This window comes from Carassius gibelio, chromosome B12 (genome assembly GCF_023724105.1).
Source record: "Carassius gibelio isolate Cgi1373 ecotype wild population from Czech Republic chromosome B12, carGib1.2-hapl.c, whole genome shotgun sequence".
NCBI classification, from domain to species: domain Eukaryota; kingdom Metazoa; phylum Chordata; class Actinopteri; order Cypriniformes; family Cyprinidae; genus Carassius; species Carassius gibelio.
Window position 1 is genome coordinate 23,859,158 of NC_068407.1, and position 17,204 is coordinate 23,876,361.

Sequence of the window (17,204 nt, forward strand, 5' to 3'; positions counted from 1 at the left end):
AAGTTACTTTGGCAAAGTAGTCCAAGGCTTTAAGCTGAAAATCAATAAAACCACTGAAGTACAATTCTCTAGACTCTGAAGGTCAATAATAATGAAAAACATGTTGAAAAATTGCATTTGGACAACTATAAACCAGTGATTGTATAATATGTTATTTTCACAGTGTACACAAAGGCCTATTTATACAAACAGAAAGCCCACAAACTATCAAAACTGTGTAAAATAAAGCCTAATTTCATTCTAAACAAGCATGCAAAATTTAAGAGAGATTGGGCAAAAAACTTTACACTATAACAGTTATGTTTAAAAACAGTGTTGTTTGAGTAAATGCAACCACTAGATGGCAGCGGAAGACCACTAATGGGCTCATTCAGCAAATTGAAACAGTACTTTTGAGAAGATTTATGAATTCATGCCTAAACAATAAAAAAAAACATTTTAAATCTCACTGAGTTAAAGTTTTCCATTTTGTTCATACAGACTTACCAGTTTTTAAAATTTTGCCACATTATGATTACAGTGAAACCTGAAAATGACATCCAAACTCTTAAAACTAGTTTAATCATTTAATTTCAGTGCGTGTGTCTGTCTGTCAGCCTATTCTCCGTTTTGGATGTGTTTAACTGTCATCCGTACATCCAGGTTGGCTCAGACCACCTCAGAGGCCTTAATGTGCTTGAACCCCGTAAATGCTGCTTGCAGCTTTAATTATTAGGGGTTCAAGCACGCAGTGCTGAAACCCTATTGTAATTGTTAAGATTTTTATTATTATTATTATTTTTCCGCCTTAAAACTGAACGTGCAGCCCAAACCGTAAGGCCTAGAGAGCTGAAACTTGGTCAGATGGTAGTAGTCTTGCTCGCTACTCAGATACAAAGAACCGGCCCAATCGGCCTAACGGGGGCGCTACAGCGCAAAAAACTAAAATTTTTGACATTTTTGGCCGCAGGTCGTAAACCGTTAGCCGTAGACTCAAAAACAAGGCATCGTTGCAATCCTTGGGTTAGCCCGAACAAAAGTGCACAGCTGCATTTTTTGCTCTACGACGCACCGTTTTCTCGCAAAATCGAGCTATATCTGAAACCTACTTTTGCGAACTAGTCCTAGGATTTTCAACCAATCGGAACGAAACCACTGCAGAAATATTCCCTGGACACTCAATATAAATAATTATCAAAAAAAAGTTGAAATTTCGATTCTTACGCGAAACAGTACGCCAAAAAGCGTCTATGCTAACGTTAGCCAAATGTTATTTTGACTATAACTCTTGAACGGAATGAGATATCTTGACCAAACTTGGTACACATATGTATGAGCTCAATCTTTGGTCAAATAAAAAACAAATTGCGCATCTCTGCCACTTGGGGGCGCAATAAGATTTAAAAAACACATAAATGGCTATAACTAGGCAACCGTTGGCTCGATCGACTTGAAAATTGGTATGCAGTGTCTTGGTCTGAAGGGGCACAAGTACCTATGAGGACATTTGCATATCTCAAAAAACATGGCTGCCATTGGCCAAACAATTTTAAGCACCTATTTGAAAGGGTTAACGGATGTTGTTCGGAACGAAACTCGCTGGGTACGTTCGACTCATGAACCTTAAGGTCTGTAAGAATTTTGAAAGAAATCGGCCACTAGTTGGCGCTAACGAGTTTTATGGCTCTGTAATCACGTGGTGTTTCACATATCAACACAATATGCATATCATTTGATAGATCTCCTCATAATGCACAACTTTGCCTCAAGAACCATTGCTGTCAATCAAATCGTTCAATTGTTATTCACAAATATGTTAAAAAACTACTTTTGCGAACTAGTCCTAGGTTTTTTGTCCGATCGGAACCAAACCACTGCAGTAATATTCTGTGGACTGTCTAGATCAATAATTATCAAAAAATGTTCAATTTTGTACTTTGGTTAGCGTTAAATGGGTAATTAAGAAAAGGGGTGTGGCCAAACATACCCCAAAGCCTATAAAACCTAAACGAAAACTCAAAACTTTATGAAACGTGGTGAGAACATGTAACAGGTAACTCTTAACAAGCATGCAAAGTTTCATGGAGATCGCACCATAGGTGGCGCTATAACAGTAGAAAAGGTCTCAAAACACAAGATTTATATGGTAAATGGCCTCAAATTGTTTGAAAATGTTCATATATTCACTCAAAAACACTAAATCTTCATATCATAGGATAGATCTCCTCATTCTGAACAACTTTGCCTCTGGGACCAATGTTGTCAATAAAGCTGTTAATTAAATATTCAAGATTATTTAAAAAAGTTACTCTGGTAAACTAGTGATTGGGTATAAGCTGAAAATAAATAAAACCACTGAAGTACAATTCTCTAGACTCTGAAGGTCAATAATTATCAAAAACATGTTGAACAATTGCATTTAGACAACTATAAACCAGTAATTTTATAATATGTTCTTTTCATAGTGTACACAAAGGCCTATTAATACAAACAGAAAGCCCACATATTATCAAAACTGTGTAAAATAATGCATAATTTCATTCTAAACAAGCATGCAAAATTTAAGAGAGATTGGGCAAAAAAAAAAAAACCCCACTATAACAGTTATGTTTAAAAACAGTGTTGCTTGAGTAAATGCAATTTTTTAACCTCTAGATGGCAGCGGAAGACCACTAATGGGCTCATTCAGTTAAGTTGAACAGTACTGTTGAAAGGATTCATGAATTCATCCCAAAACATTAAAAATTTAACTGTTGTAACATTTTAAATCTCATTGAGTCAATGTTTTCCATTTTGTTCTTACAGATATATCAGTTTTTACTATTTTGCCACATTGTGATTACAGTTTAACCTGAAAATGACATCTAAACTCTTAAAAAGAGAAGACTTGCAATAAGTTTATTGTCACCTATCACTTATTTCAAATACCTATATCTGCAACAAAATGTTTGTGCATGTATATGTGTGTCTTTCTGTGTGTGTGTGTGTGTGTGCATATGCTTATAGAGTATACATATATTAGTCTAATCATTTACTTTCAGTGTGTGTGTCTGTCTGTTAGCCTGTTCTCCATGTTGGATGTGTTTAAATGTCATCCATGCATCCAGGTTGGCTCAGACCACCTCAGAGGCCTTAATGTGCTTGAACCCCGGTAAATGCTGCTTGCAGCTTTAATTATTAGGGGTTCAAGCACGCAGTGCTGAAACCCTATTGTAATTGTTAGGATTTTTATTAGGGGTTCAAGCACGCAGTGCTGAAACCCTATTGTATTTGTTAGGATTTTTATTATTATTATTAGGGGTTCAAGCACGCAGTGCTGAAACCCTATTGTAATTGTTAGGATTTTTATTATTATTATTATTATTTTTCCGCCTTAAAACTGAACGGGCAGCCTAAACCGTAAGGCCTAGAGAGCTGAAACTTGGTCAAAAGGTAGTAGTCTTGCTCGCTACTCAGGCGCAAAGATCCGGCCCAATCGGCCAGTGGGGGGCGCTACAGCGATCAAAAATGCGTTTTTGCTAATAGCTCCTAAACCGCTTGTGATAGAGCCAAAAATTTAACATTTCTGGAATCCGTGGGTCATGCGAAATTAAAATCGGTCACTCTGATTTTGGGTCTAGGAGGCCTCGTTTTTTCGCAAATTTGACGTATGTCCAAAACCTACTTTTGCGAACTAGTCCTAGGTTTTTCGCCCAATCTGAACCAAACCACTGCAGAAATGTTCTCTGTCCAGTGAATATCAATAATTATCAAAAAAAAGTAGAAATTTCGACTCACTGTCGTAATGGGATGCCAAAATGTTCGAAAGTCGAGGACCAATTTTACGCAACAGGCTATAACTCATGAATGAAATGAGATATCTTAACCAAACTCGCTGAACATTTGTAGGAGCTAAAACTTTGGTCAAATAAAAAAAATTGCACACCTCTGCCACTTGGGGGCGCTATAAAAAGAAAAAAACACATAAATGGCTATAACTAGGCAACCGTTGGCTCGATCGACTTGAAAATTGGTATGCAGTGTCTTGGTCTGAAGGGGCACAAGTACCTATGAGGACATTTGCATATCTCAAAAAACATGGCCGCCATTGGCCAAACAATTTTAAGCACATATTTGAAAGGGTTAACGGAGGTTGATCGGAACGAAACTCGCTGGGTACGTTCGACTCATGAACCTTAAGGTCTGTAAGAATTTTGAAAGAAATCGGACACTAGTTGGCGCTAACGAGTTTTATGGCTCTGTAATCACATGGTGTTTCACATATCAACACAATATGCATATCATTTGATAGATCTCCTCATAATGCACAACTTTGCCTCAAGAACCATTGCTGTCAATCAAATCGTTCATTAATTATTCACAAATATGTTAAAAACCTACTTTTGCGAACTAGTCCTAGGTTTTTTGTCCCATCGAAACCAAACCACTGCAGTAATAATCTGTGGACTCTCTAGATCAATAATTATCAAAAAAATGTTGCATTTTGTACTTTGGTTAGCGTTAAAGGGGTAATTAAGAAAAGGGGTGTGGCCAAACATACCCCAAAGCCTATAAAGCCTAAAAGAAAACTCAAAACTTTATGAAACTTGGTGAAAACATGTACCAGGTGACTCTTAACAAGCATGCAATGTTTCATGGAGATCGGACCATAGGTGGCGCTATAACAGTTGAAAAAGCCTCAAAAACACACATTTTCAATAGAAAATTATCACAATTTGTAGAACATGTTCATACATTCACACAAACACTAGATCTTCATATCATATGATAGATCTCCTCTTTGTGAACAACTTTGCCTCAAGGAGCAAAGATGTCAATCAAATCGTTCAATTGTTATTCACAAATATGTTAAAAACGTACTTTTGCGAACTAGTTCCAGGTTTTTTACCCGATCGAAACCAAACCACTGCAGTAATTTTCTCTGGACTCTCTAGATCAATAATTATCAAAAAAATGTTGAATTTTGTCCTTTGGTTAGCTATAACTGGCTAAATTAGAAAAGGGGCGTGACCAAAATACCCAAAAGCATATAAAACCTAAACGAAAACTCAAAACTTTATGAAAATTGGTGAAATCATGTAACAGGTGACTCTTAACAAGCATGCAAAGTTTCATGGAGATCGGACCATAGGTGGCGCTATAACAGTAGAAAAGGTCTCAAAACACAAGATGTATATGGTAAATGGCCTCAAATTGATTGAAAATGCTCATATTTTCACTCAAAAACACTAGATCTTCATATCATATGATAGATCTCCTCATTCTGAACAACTTTGCCTCTGGGACCAATGTTGTCAATAAAGCTGTTAATTAAATATTCAAGATTATTGCAAAAAGTTACTTTGGCAAACTAGTGATAGGGTATAAGCTGAAAATCAATAAAACCACTGAAGTACAATTCTCTAGAATCTGAAGGTCAATAATTATCAAAAACATGTTGAACAGTTGCATTTGGACAACTATAAACCAGTATTTTTTGTCCATACAGATATATCAGTTTTTACAATTTTGCCACATTGTGATTACAGTTTAACCTGAAAATGACATCTAAACTGTTAAAAACTAGTTTAATAATTTAATTTCAGTGTTTGTGTCTGTCTGCCAGCCTATTCTTCATTATGGATGTGTTTAACTGTCATCCATGCATCCAGGTTAGCCGAAACCACCTCAGAGGCCTTAAATGCTTGAACCCCGTAAAATGCTGCTTGCAGCTTTAATTATTATTATTATTATTATTCTTCCGCCTTAAAACTGAACGTGCAGCCCAAACCGTAAGGCCTAGAGAGCTGAAACTTGGTCAGATGGTCGTAGTCTTGCTCGCTACTCAGATACAAAGAACCGGCCCAATCGGCCTAACGGGGGCGCTACAGCGCAAAAAACCAAAATTTTGGACAATTATGGCCGTAAAGTGTAAACCGTTAGCCATAGACTCAAAAACATGGCATTGTTGCAATCCTTGGGTTAGCCCGAACAAAAGTGCACGGCGCCTTTTTGGGGTCTACGACGCACCGTTTTCTCGCAAAATCGAGCTAAATCCGAAACCTACTTTTGCGAACTAGTCCTAGGATTTTCAACCAATCAGAACCAAACCACTTCATAAATATTCCCTGGACACTCAATATCAATAATTATCAAAAAAAAGTTGACATTTCAATTCTTACGCGAAACAGTACACCAAAAAGCGTCTATGCTAACGTTAGCCAAATGCTATTTTAACTATAACTCTTGAACGGAATGAGATATCTTCACCAAACTCGGTATACATATGTATAAGCTCAATCTTTGGTCAAATCAAAAATATTGCGCATCTCTGCCACTTGGGGGCGCTATAAGATAGAAAAAACACATAAATGGCTATAACTAGGCAACTGTTGCCTCGATCGACTTGAAAATTGGTATGCAATGTCTCGGTCTGAAGGGGCACAAGTACATATGAGGACATTTGCATATCTAAAAAAAACATGGCAGCCATTGGCCAAACAATTTTAAGCACCTATTTGAAAGGGTTAACGGATGTTGATCGGAACGAAACTCGCTGGGTACGTTCGACTCATGAACCTTAAGGTCTGTAAGAATTTTGAAAGAAATCGGCCACTAGTTGGCGCTAACGAGTTTTATGGCTCTGTAATCACGTGGTGTTTCACATATCAACACAGTATGCATATCATTTGATAGATCTCCTCATAATGCACAACTTTGCCTCAAGAACCATTGCTGTCAATCAAATCATTCAATTGTTATTCACAAATATGTTAAAAACCTACTTTTGCGAACTAGTCCTAGGTTTTTTGTCCGATCGGAACCAAACCACTGCAGTAATATTCTGTGGACTCTCTAGATCAATAATTATTAATAAAATGTTGCATTTTGTCCTTTGGTCAGCTGTAAAGGGGTAATTTAGAAAAAGGGGTGTGGCCAAACATACCCCAAAGCCTATAAAACCTTAACGAAAACTCAAAACTTTATGAAACTCGGTGAAATCATCTAACTTGTGACTCTTAACAAGCATGCAAAGTTTCATGGAGATCAGACCATAGGTGGCGCTATAACAGTAGAAAAGGTCTCAAAACACAAGATTTATATGGTAAATGGCCTCAAATTGTTTGTAAATGCTCATATATTCACTCAAAAACACTAAATCTTTATATCATTTGATAAATATCCTCATTCTGAACAACTTTGCCTCTGGGACCAACGTTGTCAATAAAGCTGTTAATTAAACATTCAAGATTATTTTAAAAAGGTACTTTGGCAAACTAGTGATCGGGTATAAGATGAAAATCAATAAAACCACTGAAGTACAATTCTCTAGACTCTGAAGGTCAATAATTATCAAAAACATGTTGAACAATTGCATTTAGACAACTATAAACCAGTAATTTTATATTATGTTATTTGCATAGTGTACACAAAGGCCTATTAATACAAACAGAAATCCCACAAATGATCAAAACTGTGTAAAATAATGCATGATTTCATTCTAAACAAGCATGCAAAATTTAAGAGAGATTGGGCAAAAATAAAAAAAATAACAACACTATAACAGTTATGTTTAGAAACACAGTGTTGTTTCAGTAAATGCAATTTATAACCACTAGATGGCAGCGGAAGACCACTAATGGGCTCATTCAGTTAAAATGAACAGTACTGTAGAAAGGATTCATGAATTCATGCCAAAACATTAATAAATTAACTGTTATAACATGTTACATCTTATTGAATCAATGTTTTCCATTTTGTTCATACAGACACATCATTTTTTACAATTTTGCCACATTGTGATTACAGTGAAACCTGAATGACATCTAAACTCTTAAAAACTAGTTTAATCATTTAATTTCAGTGTGTGTGTGTCTGTCTTTTGGATGTATTTAAATGTCATCCATACATCCTGGTTGGCCGAGACCACCCCAGAGGCACAAAGACCTATTAATACAAACAGAAATCCCACAAATTATCAAAACTGTGTAAAGTAATGCATAATTTCATTCTAAACAAGCATGCAACATTTTAGAGAGATAGGGCAAAAAAAACCAACAACAACACTTTAACAGTTATGTTTAAAAACACAGTGTTGTTTGAGTAAATGCAATTTATAACCACTAGATGGCAGCGGAAGACCACTAATGGGCTCTTTCAGCTAGTACTGTTTTTATGAATTCATGCCAAAACATTAATAAATTAACTGTTATAACATTTTGTATCTCATTGAATTGATGTTTTCCATTTTGTTCATACAGATGTATCAGTTTTAACAATTTTGCCACATTATGATTACAGTTTAATCTGAAAATGACATCTAAACTCTAAAAAAAGAGAAGACTTGCAATAAGCTTATTGTCACCTATCACTTTTTATCAAATACCTATATCTGCCACAAAATGTTTGTGCATGTATATGTGTATCTTTGTGTGTCTTTGTGTGTGTGTGTGTGTGTGTGTGTGTGTGTGTGTGTGTGTGCATATGCTTATAGAGTATACATATATTAGTCTAATCATTTACTTTCAGTGTGCGTGTCTGTCTGTTAGCCTGTTCTCCATTTTGGATGTGTTTAACTGTCATCCATACATCCAGGTTGGCTCTGACCACCTCAGAGGCCTTAATGTGCTTGAACCCCGGTAAAATGCTGCTTGCAGCTTTAATTATTATTATTATTATTATTCTTCCGCCTTAAAACTGAACGTGCAGCCCAAACCGTAAGGCCTAGAGAGCTGAAACTTGGTCAGATGGTAGTAGTCTTGCTCGCTACTCAGATACAAAGAACCGGCCCAATCGGCCTAACGGGGGCGCTACAGCGCAAAAAACAAAAATTTTGGACAATTTTGGCCATAAAGTGTAAACCGTTAGCCATAGACTCAAAAACATGGCATTGTTGCAATCCTTGGGTTAGCCCGAACAAAAGTGCACGGCGCCTTTTTGGGGTCTACGACGCACCGTTTTCTCGCAAAATCGAGCTATATCCAAAACCTACTTTTGCGAACTAGTCCTAGGATTTTCAACCAATCAGAACCAAACCACTTCATAAATATTCCCTGGACACTCAATATCAATAATTATCAAAAAAATGTTGAAATTTCAATTCTTACGCGAAACAGTACGCCAAAAAGCGTCTATGCTAACATTAGACAAATGCTCTTTTGACTATAACTCTTGAACGGAATGAGATATCTTCACCAAACTCGGTATACATATGTATGAGCTCAATCTTTGATCAAATTAAAAAAATTGCGCATCTCTGCCACTTGGGGGTGCTGTAAGATAGAAAAAACAAATAAATGGCTATAACTAGGCAACCGTTGGCTCGATCGACTTGAAAATTGGTATGCAGTGTCTTGGTCTGAAGGGGCACAAGTACTTATGAGGACATTTGCATATCTCAAAAAAACATGGCCGCCATTGGCCAAACAATTTTAAGCACCTATTTGAAAGGGTTAACGGATGTTGATCGGAACGAAACTCGCTGGGTACGTTCGACTCATGAACCTTAAGGTCTGTAAGAATTTTGAAAGAAATCGGCCACTAGTTGGCGCTAACGAGTTTTATGGCTCTGTAATCACGTGGTGTTTCACATATCAACACAATATGCATATCATTTGATAGATCTCCTCGTAATGCACAACTTTGCCTCAAGAACCATTGCTGTCAATCAAATCGTTCAATTGTTATTCACAAATATGTTAAAAACCTACTTTTGCAAACTAGTCCTAGGTTTTTTGTCCGATCGGAACCAAACCACTGCAGTAATATTCTGTGGACTCTGTAGATCAATAATTATTAAAAAAATGTTGAATTTTGTCCTTTGGTTAGCTGTAAAGCGGTAATATTTAAAAAGGGGTGTGGCCAAACATACCCCAAAGCCTATAAAACCTAAACGAAAACTAAAAACTTTATGAAACTCAGTGAAATCATGTAACAGGTTACTCTTAACAAGCATGCAAAGTTTCATGGAGATCAGACCATAGGTGGCGCTATAACAGTAGAAAAGGTCTCAAAACACAAGATTTCTATGGTAAATGGCCTCAAATTGTTTGAAAATGCTCATATATTCACTCAAAAACACCAAATCTTCATATCATATGATATATCTCCTCATTCTGAACAACTTTGCCTCTGGGACCAATGTTGTCAATAAAGCTGTTAATTAAATATTCAAGATTGTTTAAAAAAGTTACTTTGGCATACTTGTGATACAGTTTAAGATGAAAATCAATAAAACCACTGAAATACAATTCTCTAGAATCTGAAGGTCAATAATTATCAAAAACATGTTGAACAATTGCATTTGGGCAACTATAACCCAATAATTTTATAATATGTTATTTTCATAGTGTACACAAAGGCCTATTAATACTAACAGAAAACCCACAAATTATCAAAACTGTGTAAAATAATGCATCATTTCATTCTAAACAAGCATGCAAAATTTAAGAGAGATTGGGCAAAAAAAAATAACAACACTATAACAGTTATGTTTAAAACCAGGGTTGTTTGAGTAAATGCAATTTATAACCACTAGATGGCAGCGGAAGACCACTAATGGGCTCATTCAGCTAATTTGAACAGCACTGTTTTCATGAATTCTTGCCAAAACATTAATAAATTAACTGTTATAACATTTTAAATCTTACTGAATCAATGTTTTCCATTTTGTTCATACAGATGTATCAGTTTTTACAATTTTGCCACATTATGATTACAGTTTAACCTGAAAATGACATCTAAACTCTAAAAAAGAGAAGACTTGCAATAAGTTTATTGTCACCTATCACTTATTTCAAATACCTATATCTGCAACAAAATGTGTGTCCATGTGTATGTGTGTCTTTGTGTGTGTGTGTGTGTGTGTGTGTGTGTGCATATGCTTATAGAGTATACATATATTAGTCTAATCATTTGCTGTCAGTGTGTGTGTCTGTCTGTTAGCCTGTTCTCCATTTTGGATGTGTTTAAATGTCATCCAAACATCCAGGTTGGCTCTGACCACCTCAGAGGCCTTAATGTGCTTGAACCCCGGTAAAATGCTGCTTGCAGCTTTAATTAGGGGTTCAAGCACGCAGTGCTGAAACCCTATTGTAATTGTTAGGATTTTTAGGGGTTCAAGCACGCAGTGCTGAAACCCTATTGTATTTGTTAGGATTTTTATTATTATTATTATTATTATTATTATTATTATTATTATTATTATTCTTCCGCCGTAAAACTGAACGTGCAGCCCAAACCGTAAGGCCTAGAGAGCTGAAATTTGGACAGATCGTAGAGCTCAATTTGGGGAGAACTTATCAAAGTCTCAGCCCAATCGGCCTAACGGGGGCGCTACAGCGCAAAAAACAAAAATTTTGGACATTTTTGGCCGTAAATCGTATACCGTTAGCCGTAGACTCAAAAACATGGCATTGTTGCAATCCTTGGGTTAGCCCGAACAAAAGTGCACGGCGCCTTTTTGGGGTCTACGACGCACCGTTTTCTCGCAAAATCGAGCTATATCCGAAACCTACTTTTGCGAACTAGTCCTAGGATTTTCAACCAATCAGAACCAAACCACTTCATAAATATTCCCTGGACACTCAATATCAATAATTATTAAAAAAAAGTTGAAATTTCAATTCTTACGCGAAACAGTACGCCAAAAAGCGTCTATGCTAACGTTAGCCAAATACTATTTTGACTATAACTCTTGAACGGAATGAGATATCTTCACCAAACTCGGTACACATATGTATGAGCTCAATCTTTGGTCAAATCAAAAAAATTGCGCATCTCTGCCACTTGGGGGCGCTATAAGATAGAAAAAACACATAAATTGCTATAACTAGGCAACCGTTGGCTCGATCAACTTGAAAATCGGTATGCAGTGTCTTGGTCTGAAGGGGCACAAGTACCTATGAGGACATTTGCATATCTCAAAAAACATGGCCGTCATTGGCCAAACAAATTTAAGCACCTATTTGAAAGGGTTAACGGATGTTGATCGGAACGAAACTCGCTGGGTACGTTCGACTCATGAACCTTAAGGTCTGTAAGAATTTTGAAAGAAATCGGCCACTAGTTGGCGCTAACGAGTTTTATGGCTCTGTAATCACGTGGTGTTTCACATATCAACACAATATGCATATCATTTGATAGATCTCCTCGTAATGCACAACTTTGCCTCAAGAACCATTGCTGTCAATCAAATCGTTCAATTGTTATTCACAAATATGTTAAAAACCTACTTTTGCGAACTAGTCCTAGGTTTTTTGCCCGATCGGAACCAAACCACTGCAGTAATATTCTGTGGACTCTCTAGATCAATAATTATTAAAAAAATGTTGAATTTTGTCCTTTGGTTAGTTGTAACCGGGTAATTTAGAAAAAGGGGTGTGGCCAAACATACCCCAAAGCCTATAAAACCTAAAGGAAAACTCAAAACTGTATGAAACTCAGTGAAATCATGTATCAGGTGACTCTTAACAAGCATGCAAAGTTTCATGGAGATCAGACCATAGGTGGCGCTATAACAGTAGAAAAGGTCTCAAAACACAAGATTTATATGGTAAATGGCCCCAAATTGTTTGAAAATGCTCATATATTCACTCAAAAACACTAAATCTTCATATCATATGATAGATCTCCTCATTCTGAACAACTTTGCCTCTGGGACCAATGTTGTCAATAAAGCTGTTAATTAAATATTCAAGATTATTTTAAAAAGTTACTTTGGCATACTTGTGATACGGTTTAAGATGAAAATCAATAAAACCACTGAAGTACAATTCTGTAGACTCTGAAGGTCAATAATTATCAAAAACATGTTGAACAATTGCATTTGGACAACTATAAACCAGTAATTTTATAATATGTTCTTTTCATAGTGTACACAAAGGCCTATTAATACAAACAGAAAGCCCACAAATTATCAAAACTGTGTAAAACAATGCATAATTTCATTCTAAACAAGCATGCAAAATTTAAGAGAGATTGGGCAAAAAAAAACACTATAACAGTTATGTTTAAAAACAGTGTTGCTTGAGTAAATGCAATTTATAACCTCTAGATGGCAGTGGAAGACCACTAATGGGCTCATTCAGTAAAGTTGAACAGTACTGTTGAAAGGATTCATGAATTCATCCCAAAACATTAAAAATGTAACTGTTATAACATTTTAAATCTCATTGAGTCAATGTTTTCCATTTTGTTCTTACAGATATATCAGTTTTTACTATTTTGCCACATTGTGATTACAGTTTAACCTGAAAATGACATCTAAACTCTTAAAAAGAGAAGACTTGCAATAAGTTTATTGTCACCTATCACTTATTTCAAATACCTATATCTGCAACAAAATGTTTGTGCATGTATATGTGTGTCTTTCTGTGTGTGTGTGTGTGTGTGTGTGCATATGCTTATAGAGTATACATATATTAGTCTAATCATTTACTTTCAGTGTGTGTGTCTGTCTGTTAGCCTGTTCTCCATTTTGGATGTGTTTAAATGTCATCCATGCATCCAGGTTGGCTCAGACCACCTCAGAGGCCTTAATGTGCTTGAACCCCGGTAAATGCTGCTTGCAGCTTTAATTATTATTATTAGGGGTTCAAGCACGCAGTGCTGAAACCCTATTGTAATTGTTAGGATTTTTATTATTATTATTATTATTCTTCTGCCCTAGAACTGAACGTGCAGCCCAAACCGTAAGGCCTAGAGACTTGAAACTTGGTCAGATGATAGAGCTCAATTTGGGGAGAACCTATCAAAGTCTCAGCCCAATTGGCCAATAGGGGGCGCTACAGTGATCGAAAATGCGTTTTTGCTAATAGCTCCTAAACCGCTTGTGATAGAGCCAAAAATTTTACATTTCTGGAATCCGTGGTTCATGCGAAATTAAAAACGGTCACTCTGAATTTGGGTCTAGGAGGCCTCGTTTTTTCGCAAACTTGACGTATGTCCAAAACCTACTTTTGCGAACTAGTCCTAGGTTTTTCACCCAATCTGAACCAAACCACTGCAGAAATGTTCTCTGTCCAGTGAATATCAATAATTATCAAAAAAAAGTAGAAATTTCGACTCACTGTCGTAATGGGATGCCAAAATGTTCGAAAGTCGAGGACCAATTTTACGCAACAGGCTATAACTCATGAATGAAATGAGATATCTTAACCAAACTCGGTATACATATCTATGAGCACAATCTTCGGTCAAATAAAAAAAATTGCACACCTCTGCCACTTGGGGGCGCTATAAAAAGAAAAAACACATAAATGGCTATAACTAGGCAACCGTTGACTCGATCGACTTGAAAATTGGTATGCAGTGTCTTGGTCTGAAGGGGCACAAGCACCTATGAGGACATTTGCATATCTCAAAAAACATGGCTGCCATTGGCCAAACAATTTTAAGCACCTATTTGAAAGGGTTAACGGATGTTCATCGGAACGAAACTCGCTGGGTACGTTCGACTCATGAACCTTAAGGTCTGTAAGAATTTTGAAAGAAATCGGCCACTAGTTGGCGCTAACGAGTTTTATGGCTCTGTAATCACGTGGTGTTTCACATATCAACACAATATGCATATCATTTGATAGATCTCCTCATAATGCACAACTTTGCCTCAAGAACCATTGCTGTCAATCAAATCCTTCAATTGTTATTCACAAATATGTTAAAAACCTACTTTTGCGAACTAGTCCTAGGTTTTTTGTCCAATCGGAACCAAACCATTGCAGAAATATTCTGTGGACTCTCTAGATCAATAATTATTAAAACAATGTTGAATTTTGTCCTTTGGTTAGCTGTAACAGGGTAATTTAGAAAAAGGGGTGTGGCCAAACATACCCCAAAGCCTATAAAACCTAAAGGAAAACTCAAAACTTTATGAAACTAAGTGAAATCATGTAACAGGTGACTCTTAACAAGCATGCAAAGTTTCATGGAGATCAGACCATAGGTGGCGCTATAACAGTAGAAAAGGTCTCAAAACACAAGATTTATATGGTAAATGGCCTCAAATTGTTTGAAAATGTTCATATATTCACTCAAAAACACTAAATCTTCATATCATATGATAAATCTCCTCATTCTGAACAACTTTGCCTCTGGGACCAATGTTGTCAATAAAGCTGTTAATTAAATATTCAAGATTATTTTAAAAAGTTACTTTGGCATACTTGTGATACGGTTTAAGCTGAAAATCAATAAAACCACTGAAGTACAATTCTCTAGACTCTGAAGGTCAATAATTATCAAAAACATGTTGAACAATTGCATTTGGGCAACTATAAACCAGTCATTTTATAATATGTTCTTTTCATAGTGCACACAAAGGCCTATTAATACAAACAGAAGCCCACAAATTATCAAAACTGTGTAAAATAATGCATAATTTCATTCTAAACAAGCATGCAAAATTTAAGAGAGATTGGGCAAAAAAAAATAACAACACTATAACAGTTATGTTTAAAAACACAGTGTTGTTGGAGTAAATGCAATTTATAACCACTAGATGGCAGCGGAAGACCACTAATGGGCTCATTCAGTAAAGTTGAACAGTACTGTTGAAAGGATTCATGAATTCATGCCAAAACATTAAAAAATGAACTGTTATAACATTTTAAATCTCATTGAGTCAATGTTTTCCATTTTGATCATACAGATATATCAGTTTTTAAAATTTTGCCACATTATGATTACAGTTTAACCTGAAAATGACATCTAAACTCTTAAAAAGAAAAGACTTGCAATAAGTTTATTATCACCTATCACTTATTTCAAGTACCTATATCTGCAACAAAATGTTTGTGCATGTATATGTGTGTCTTTGTTTGTGTGTGTGTGTGTGTGTGTGTGTGAGAGAGCATATGCTTATAGAGTATACATATATTAGTCTAATCATTTACTTTCAGTGTGTGTGTCTGTCTGTTAGCCTGTTCTCCATTTTGGATGTGTTTAACTGTCATCCATGCATCCAGGTTGGCTCAGACCACCTCAGAGGCCTTAATGTGCTTGAACCCCGGTAAATGCTGCTTGCAGCTTTAATTATTATTATTATTATTCTTCCGCCCTAGAACTGAACGTGCAGCCCAAACCGTAAGGCCTAGAGAGCTGAAATTTGGACAGATCGTAGAGCTCATTTTGGGGAGAACTTATCAAAGTCTTAGCCCAATCGGCCTAACGGGGGCGCTACAGCGCAAAAAACTAAAATTTTGGACATTTTTGGCCGCAGATCGTAAACCGTTAGCCGTAGACTCAAAAACAAGGCATCGTTGCAATCCTTGGGTTAGCCCGAACAAAAGTGCACAGCTGCATTTTTTGCTCTACGACGCACCGTTTTCTCGCAAAATCGAGCTATATCCGAAACATACTTTTGCGAACTAGTCTTAGGATTTTTAACCAATCGGAATCAAACCACTTCAGAAATATTCCCTGGACACTCAATATCAATAATTATCAAAAAAAAGTTGAAATTTCAATTCTTACGCGAAACAGTACACCAAAAAGCGTCTATGCTAACGTTAGCCAAATGCTATTTTATTTATAACTCTTGAACGGAATGAGATATCTTCACCAAACTTGGTACACATATGTATGAGCTCAATCTTTGGTCAAACAAAAAAAAAATGCGCATCTCTGCCACTTGGGGGCGCTATAAGATCGAAAAAACACATAAATGGCTATAACTAGGCAACCGTTGGCTCGATCGACTTGAAAATTGGTATGCAGTGTCTTGGTCTGAAGCGGCACAAGTACCTATGAGGACATTTGCATATCTCAAAAAAACATGGTCGCCATTGGCCAAACAATTTTAAGCACCTATTTGAAAGGGTTAACGGATGTTGATCGGAACAAAACTCGCTGGGTACGTTCAACTCATGAACCTTAAGGTCTGTAAGAATTTTGAAAGAAATCGGCCACTAGTTGGCGCTAACGAGTTTTATGGCTCTGTAATCACGTGGTGTTTCACATATCAACGAAATATGCATATCATTTGATAGATCTCCTCATAATGCACAACTTTGCCTCAAGAACCATTGCTGTCAATCAAATCATTCAATTGTTATTCACAACTATGTTTAAAACCTACTTTTGCGAACTAGTCCTAGGTTTTTTGTCCGATCGGAACCAAACCACTGCAGTAATATTCTGTGGACTCTCTAGATCAATAATTATTAAAAAAATGTTGAATTTTGTCCTTTGGTCAGCTGTAAAGGGGTAATTTAGAAAAAGGGGTGTGGCCAAACATACCCCAAAGC

The 17,204-nt window shown here is 36.4% G+C and overlaps 1 protein-coding gene and 1 long non-coding RNA gene across 3 annotated transcripts in view; both read right to left on the minus strand.

Moving 5' to 3' along the window:
• The window catches only part of LOC127969346 (zinc finger protein 281), a 144,917-nt gene extending 140,045 nt beyond the window's left edge, over positions 1-4,872 (minus strand). For both annotated transcript variants that reach the window (XR_008156249.1, XM_052571223.1), the window contains exon 1: positions 4,356-4,872. The gene's annotated coding sequence lies outside the window, so the exon portion shown is untranslated. The remainder of the gene's footprint in view (positions 1-4,355) is intronic.
• Positions 4,873-7,349: 2,477 nt separating this feature from the next.
• Positions 7,350-16,495, minus strand: LOC127969350 (uncharacterized). Its single transcript, XR_008156253.1, has 2 exons — positions 15,939-16,495; positions 7,350-8,568 (listed from the first exon to the last, which is right to left on the minus strand). It is a non-coding gene; the product is annotated as an uncharacterized LOC127969350 (long non-coding RNA).
• Positions 16,496-17,204: the final 709 nt, after the last annotated feature.